This window comes from Hoplias malabaricus, chromosome 3 (genome assembly GCF_029633855.1).
Source record: "Hoplias malabaricus isolate fHopMal1 chromosome 3, fHopMal1.hap1, whole genome shotgun sequence".
NCBI lineage: Eukaryota > Metazoa > Chordata > Actinopteri > Characiformes > Erythrinidae > Hoplias > Hoplias malabaricus.
In genome coordinates, this window is record NC_089802.1 from 52,759,598 (window position 1) to 52,766,998 (window position 7,401).

General features: G+C 37.5%; 1 non-coding gene across 1 annotated transcript; it reads right to left on the reverse strand.

The window, feature by feature from the left end:
* Window positions 1-1,793: 1,793 nt before the first annotated feature.
* On the reverse strand, window positions 1,794-1,865 carry trnaq-uug (transfer RNA glutamine (anticodon UUG)). The gene has a single exon. It is a non-coding gene; the product is annotated as a tRNA-Gln (tRNA).
* Window positions 1,866-7,401: the final 5,536 nt, after the last annotated feature.

A 7,401-nucleotide genomic window follows, 5' to 3' on the forward strand; every position in this document is an offset into this window, starting at 1 on the left:
TCACATTTACATCTTTGAATCACTCTCACATCAGATGCAGGCAAGTATCAAACTCTTTGCTTGAGAAATCTGACAACATTTTGTCAGTTGGCATCTTCACTCACACTTTATCTTCCACACGCTCAGCTCTCAGAAGAGCTGAGAGAAAGAGCTTGGCCAGGAAATCACTCTGCTTTGCAACAGAGTGCCACCCAAATAAGACTTCAGCATTAGCCTTCTCTCTCTCTCTCTCTCTCTCTCTCACTTCAGTGTGCACTGAGGCCAGTGCATAACCTTATTTTAACTAACCAGAATCTACAAAATGTGCCTAATTTCCAGACTTGTGAAGTCCCTTGTTCCACAAAACAGCAAAAATCATGACAACTGACACGCTTTCTTAGACAGTGCACAGTTAACTCCAAGTCTTTGAGAATTATTCATTCATTATCTGTAACCACTTATCCAGTTCAGGGTCGCGGTGGGTCCAGAGCTGTGTGACTGCGACACTACCTGCTGCGCCACCGTGCCGCCCTCTTTGAGAATTAAGTTTTGCTAATATTTTTTAAATTATTTCCATTTTCAGTGGCTCTCATTCTGTTTTATTCACAACAGCTACATTTTCACTGTGTCCCATTTAATGGAAGGATTATTTCAAATAGTTTTGATACAGTTGCTGTCCAATTAAAAACATGTATCTCCATTTTTGTTGATTTTTAGTTTACTGCATCACTTGAACACAGCAGCTGTACTTCACATCATGTGAACATTTCATGATGAATGAACTAATTGAAATGCTCCAAAATTATGGGGAATAAAATCATTTTACATCCATTTCCATGGGAAGTTTTTTCCTTCTAATGCAATGTTAATATTGTGTGTTTTTAATTGGACAGTGACAATATGGTACAGTCTGCATATTTATCCATTCAAGCATGTCTTTTAAACGGCACTATTTAACAAATAATTTTACAAAAATGCATTATTGGCTGAGTATGTTTAAACACATTATAAGAAAATTAGTTTTGGGTTAAACACTAATTTAGCTCACAACAAACTAGCAACAGAATTCCACATTTTATAGGCATAACATACAAACTCGATAATCATTTCTTATTTAATAAAAAGTGTGCAAAGTATTTATTTGAAGATATATATTAAATTTATATTTCCCTGTAGGCAAGGGAAAAAAAATACTGACAAATGCAAAAAACTAAGAATATATCATAAGAATGCATCTGTACAAATCCAGTGTACACAGATTAATAAAAACCTTAACAAACTTTTCTGGATTCTCTCTTCTCTGTAATCTCTCAGAGACTGAATTGCCAGTCTGGGGTGTGACAGCTCAAGCATTATTTTGTAAATTTGCTTCCAGTTTCTAGATTGGTGAAAATCAAGCAGGGCATGGTGTGGATAAACTGATGCTGATGATGCAGAGTATTTATTTCTGTGTATGTTTTATTTTATTTGCTTATTTTATTAGTTCCTTAATGTATACATGGTAATGTAACTTATAATTACTTTCAACACCGTGATTGTGCACTATTTGTGCACTATTACAAATTATGGGCTATAGTATATTTTGTTAGTTATCAATAATTTCTTTGTAAATCTGGAACATGCCAATTAATCAGAATCTGATTCTATAAGTAAGTTCTGACGTATAATAACTTTGTGCTCACCTACGGCTTACTTTGACAAATTGCAATAAAAGGTTCAGTTGTAAATATCATAGTTCTTTACATTCCTGTCGTTTTTATGGTGAAACACACCTGAGGACTGTTTTTCGTTGCTTCTCCGTGGTCAAAAGGATGAGGTCCCACCGAGATTTGAACTCGGATCGCTGGATTCAAAGTCCAGAGTGCTAACCATTACACCATGGGACCAGACGCGTACCCGAGTTGTTGAAACTGTAGGTAATATGGCGTTGCTGCGTCTTGTTCAACTTCTCAACTTCTTTCATTTCAAGTTAAGTCGAGCTAGTGCGGTGCAGTGAAGACGTGCACAAACATTTGTTTACGAACGCATGGCTTGTCACACGGAGCCCAAGAGTCATCAACTGGTGTATTCCTTTAGATACAGCTTCTGTCAACAACCCGCGTCCATGTATTTAGCGATAGCTCACTCGCTAACGCTGTCGTCCATTTGAGAGTGGACGCCTGTACTCAGAGCTGGACCGGAGCTATTTTATGAAACACAACTAGTGCATATTTTCATCACACACAATATAGGTCAAATATCTGTAACACTCTGAAACGTGGTTTTCAGCAAAACATCCTGAAGACAGCAGTTTGCTTGCTAGCTAACATAATAGCACATTATAGCATACGGTCTGGACTCGTTAGCATCATACCCTGAAGGACAAAAACAAAGCAGTAAACACTTATATTTTTATATCTATTAGCAGCAAAGCCCTAGCTGTGCAACTAGTATATCAACCTGACGGTGGCCTTACACAGTTCCCTCTGTCGTGTGGGTCGACTCTGGGAAGGATTCAGTAACTGTTCATATCTTATTCTAAAATTACTACTATACAGATTTTTTCAGTTCAGATACTCTGTTCCTCTTTAATTCGTAAAGGCTCAGTTGTGCTTTGCTCTTATTAGACCTGCGCTGGGACTGTGAAATGTAGAATGAAGTAACGCTAAGCTGATTTATGGGATTTCTGCTTTAATTGGGATCTCAGGAGAGGTAGGATAGGATTATCAGTTCATGAGGAATCGCACATGTTGTGAGTTAATAAGAAACACTGCAGGTTAAGATACAGAGTTAGCATTTTCTATTGTCATAATGACTGGGAAATAATTGTATGGTTTCGAGTAAATATTAAAACGATACTGAAGTAGCGACACTTCTGGGTCTGATCCACTCAATACACACTAATACATCACATGGCTGAAAATCACACCCATATCATACCTGCGCTGTGGTGCTGTCCTGACCATTGAAGAACAGGGTGAAACTGGGAGAAACATGTGGACCACAGTCTTTAGTTGTAAAATGTGTTCTTGTATGGTCAATGGAACTGAAAAGACGGACAGTGCCTGTTAATACATGGTAGATGTTCCTAATCCAGTGATAGTTCAGTATAGGTTTAGCCAGATCAGTCAGTAAACAAGGGACAGGTTTGTGTCCACTTTGTGTTTCTTTCAATTTAATTCAAATTTTTATTTGTATTTTGCCACAGTTTCGATAAGTGATTATTATTATTATAGGTATTATTATTATAATTATTATTATTTAAGATAAAACTTTGCATGTGTTAGGAGCTGTTAGATGGTTAGCGTGTCTTTATACATCAACTGGGGTGGCGGGGTGGCACTACAGGTAGTCTTTCTGTCACACAGTTTTATCGGTCTGGGGTTGTGAGTTCAAGCCCTGCTCTGGGTGATTGTTTGTGAAGAGTTTGGTGTGTTCTCCCCTTGTCTGTGTGGGTTTCCTCCCATGGTCCAAAAACACTGGTATTGATAGGTGGATTGGTTACTCATAGGAGTGACTGAGTTTGCGAAAAGGACTAGCACCCCCTCAAGGGTGTGTTCCCACCTAGCACCCAGTGATTCCAGGTAGGCTCCAGACCCACCACAAACCTGAACGGAATAAGCAGTTACAGACAATGAAATAATGTTCATCCGCTAATAAAAATGACACTTTTTTATGTCAAAGGTTTGCATGAAATTAAATAATCTACATCCAGAGATAAAATGGGAGTAACATGCTCATTGTCAAGTTGTATATCTGGATGTAGATTATTTAATTTCATGCAACCTTTTGATGTAATTGAGTACATACAAAGTGTAATCTATTAGTGTATCAAACACTGCAACATGCATTTTACCATACGCGGTTGTATGTTTAGTGAATAAAAATAATTTGTGGATGTGTGTGTTTACTTTGCTTCTGATGGAGAATAGTGTTTCTGAGTGGTCAGGGGACCAGAGTACTGTTTGTAGCTGTGCCTAATTCAGGAAGTCTTTTGTGTTATTTCTGTACAAAGAAGACCCTTTCAAAGAAATAGGCTCTATAAGCAACATTCTTTTCTGGGATACTTCTGGAAATACTGCTCCGAACATATGTCTGTGACTTCAGAGAAAGCTTTGAGGATTTCTGTCACATGGATTTACCTTTGTTGTTGCAGCAGAAATGCAGATGTAATTTTCCCTGTGGTGTAAACACACCAAATTTCTGTATACATTTTGTTTTATTCAGACTGTGAAGCTCAGATTTTAAGATATGCTTGTATTTTATTTAATTATTTGTTTAAAATAAAATACATCTGGTAATAGTTAACAATACAGTTATCTTGAGGTGAACAGTGTAACAGCTTTAAACATTTCTGTTAAAATGTGATAGACCAGCCCTAGTCCTGTTTGCTTCTTCAGAACCTCCTCTGACTTCCATAGTGATCCATGATTGGCTAGCTAACCTTGAACTTTGACCTACAATGACGTAACTCCATTGTAAGTTCTGTGTGTTCTCTGTATGTTCCAGAGTGATCTTTGTGGTCTGTGCAAAAGTCATGACTTGTTACATTATGTCCACAACTAGAACATGTTGTACACGAGGACTGTACAGGAAATAAGCAGTCGGTGAGAATCAAACTGAATTCAAATCTGATCTCTTTTATTTTTTTCATGTACCTAGTGATATTAAGCTCCATTCATGACATAATTTAAAATACAATATTCTAACTGTCCTGTAAATCCTGATTGTTGTTGTTTTGTTTGTTTGTTATTGAAGTGTTTCTCAGTCTCCAATATTATGGTTGACCTCCTCCACCCACCACCTCAACCTATAATCAAGCATAAACACTCAACTAGCTTAGACTCTCCCTGATACTGTGCTGCTCACTGAAAATATGACATAGTACAAAGTGAAAATGCATGCTGATATATAATTAACAATGACCTAAAAGTACAAAAACAATCCTGACTTTTAAAGAAACAATGTAGGACAGTTTTTCTATTATATAATTTTTATTTTTAAGTTATTCTGTTATATATTTTTTTCTATTATGTAGGTGAACTCTTTAAGGTAGAAGTCTATTTTATCAGGAGTTTTATCAGACAAAAAAGTGACATAGTGCTTACCTGAATATTTAGGATATATTATAAACTGTCATATGATTAGTTATCTATTACATTCTAGGTTCTGATTGATTGTGTAGGTTTTATTCCTGGAACTAACTGAAGAACAGTAGGATATCTTCATAAATCAGCAGAAAATGTAAAATACAAATATTTACTGACAATTGTGCTGATTTGTGCTGTGTTACAAGCTGGTTCTTGTCCGGTTAATGGAATGTAATTATCTCACTGGTCTGCTCTGCACTAAATGGCATTACAGATAACATTTACTTATACCTTCTTATGTGAAAAATATCTTAGTAATTGGGTACTCAGTGGTTTTCTGGGACCAACAAATAAGATTCAGCTCTTCTTAGGGTCTATGTGCCACTGGTTCTGTATGACATCCACAAACATCAAATATGTACTCTGTCTTAGAGTGAATGTGAAACTAAAAGGAACTTTCCAGGGCACTTATGGTCCTCTACCCCACTGTAAACATGTTGATGTACAGTTGTGCATTTCTAGGTAGTGAAGTGGCATCTTTGAATCAAAGATATTTCCCCAAAGCAAGGGCGAGGGTCTCAGTAAACCACAGGGTTTGTACATATGATGCCAACCAGGACACAGGTCTGTACTAGGTGAAAAACAAAGCACAACTGTGCACAACAAAGCTCAACCATGTGAATTTTACACCTTTATAATTTTTGTTTCTTTTACTGTGCTTGTCTCTGACTGATTTTTGTACAGTACTGTGTAAATGTGTGTGCCCATCATGCTCTGTTTATTAGTGTAAGGAAGATAAGTAAGACAAATTCAAATATATGTAACTGTTTTAACACAATTTAATGATACTAGCTTGAGTTTACACTGGGTAACAGAACTACAGGGACTAACATCTCTCTACACTGACATAAAGACTCAAAATGTAAGAGCGTTATCCTTGTCATGAGAGTTGTGAATGCCAAAAATACATCTTTTATCTCTTCAGAATTGCATAATAAAATCTAATATTTTTAAATAAAAATAAAAAAAACATTGTTCTTTCTTTTGCAAAATTACAGTTTGGAGTTATAAGGTTTTGATCTGACACTGATGAAGCGAGTGTTTCTATGTTCTTAAATCTTTAAAAGCTTAACACACTTACCATTTTGGAGTTGTAACAAAGATTTGTTACACTCTGAATCATCATTCAATTCCTAACTTGTCGTTGCAAGACTCGCTGAGAATGTCTTCGTCTGAATATGAGTCATTTCATCAAATTGTGTCAACCAGCCTTTTAGATTTTTGATGAGGTGTTGATACAAGGTGCATTATCATCAGGCAAACTAACAATTAATCACAGCCACATTGACTGAGATTGTGTGTGCTTTAATGAATGATTAATCTGGGAAATTGTGACAGCCCTTATCCAGTGTCACAAATACCTTGAGCACGCCATCTCATAGCTTCAGACAATAGCTCACATGCTTCGCTGTGGGGGTAGAGATGGAAACAGGGCGGATAAACTGAAAAAGCCACTGCTTACCCCTCCCCCCCTCCACCACAAAGCAACTCGCACCAGCGTCCACGGCCTCTTCCTCTCATTCCTCCACATCAGCTTTTTTCCTCTGTCCCTTCACCTCGTCCTCTGTCACTCACACCAACTGAGCAACTCTGCCCTTGGCATAACCCGATCATAAACACAGACACACGTTGATCCACATGCATGCTTGGACACACATAAACACCCCCACCCCCACTCTCCAAGTTCCACAGGGCTAGATTCCCTCTTAGAAGACATGCAGTCACAGTAGAACACACACACACTTCTCAGCTTCCTGTTCGCAATCTTCCTATTCGAACTTTCCGTTCCGTTCCACCTTAAATGGTGCAGCAGTTAGGTCGTCAGTACGCAACTGCTGCACCATTTAAGGAGGGACAGAACATTCAAATAAGAAGCCCATTCTCTTCCTCTCTCCTGCTGTCTCCCTCACACCCACACCACACACGCGTATCGCACAAAGGGTATTCATTTTGGTCTCTCCGCCAGGATGCATAGTGTGCTACATTTGGGTATAAAAGTGTTGCTTTAATTTTAACGGATCCTTTCAATAAAGTCAGTTATTCTTAATGGACGATTGTGTTTAATATACCTAATTTATATGGAACCAATGGATCAGTCGATACAAAGCAACACTTTTCAGTTTAAAACCTGAACTACTAAACGAGACATAAACGAATATCATATATAATATCCATATAGAAACACAAAACCTGCCAAAATAAGCCAAATGGACAACAGTAATTGCGATGATGACGCATGCTTTATTCCACGTATGCATCTAAATCCTGTCGATTTAAAGCACCATTGTTTATC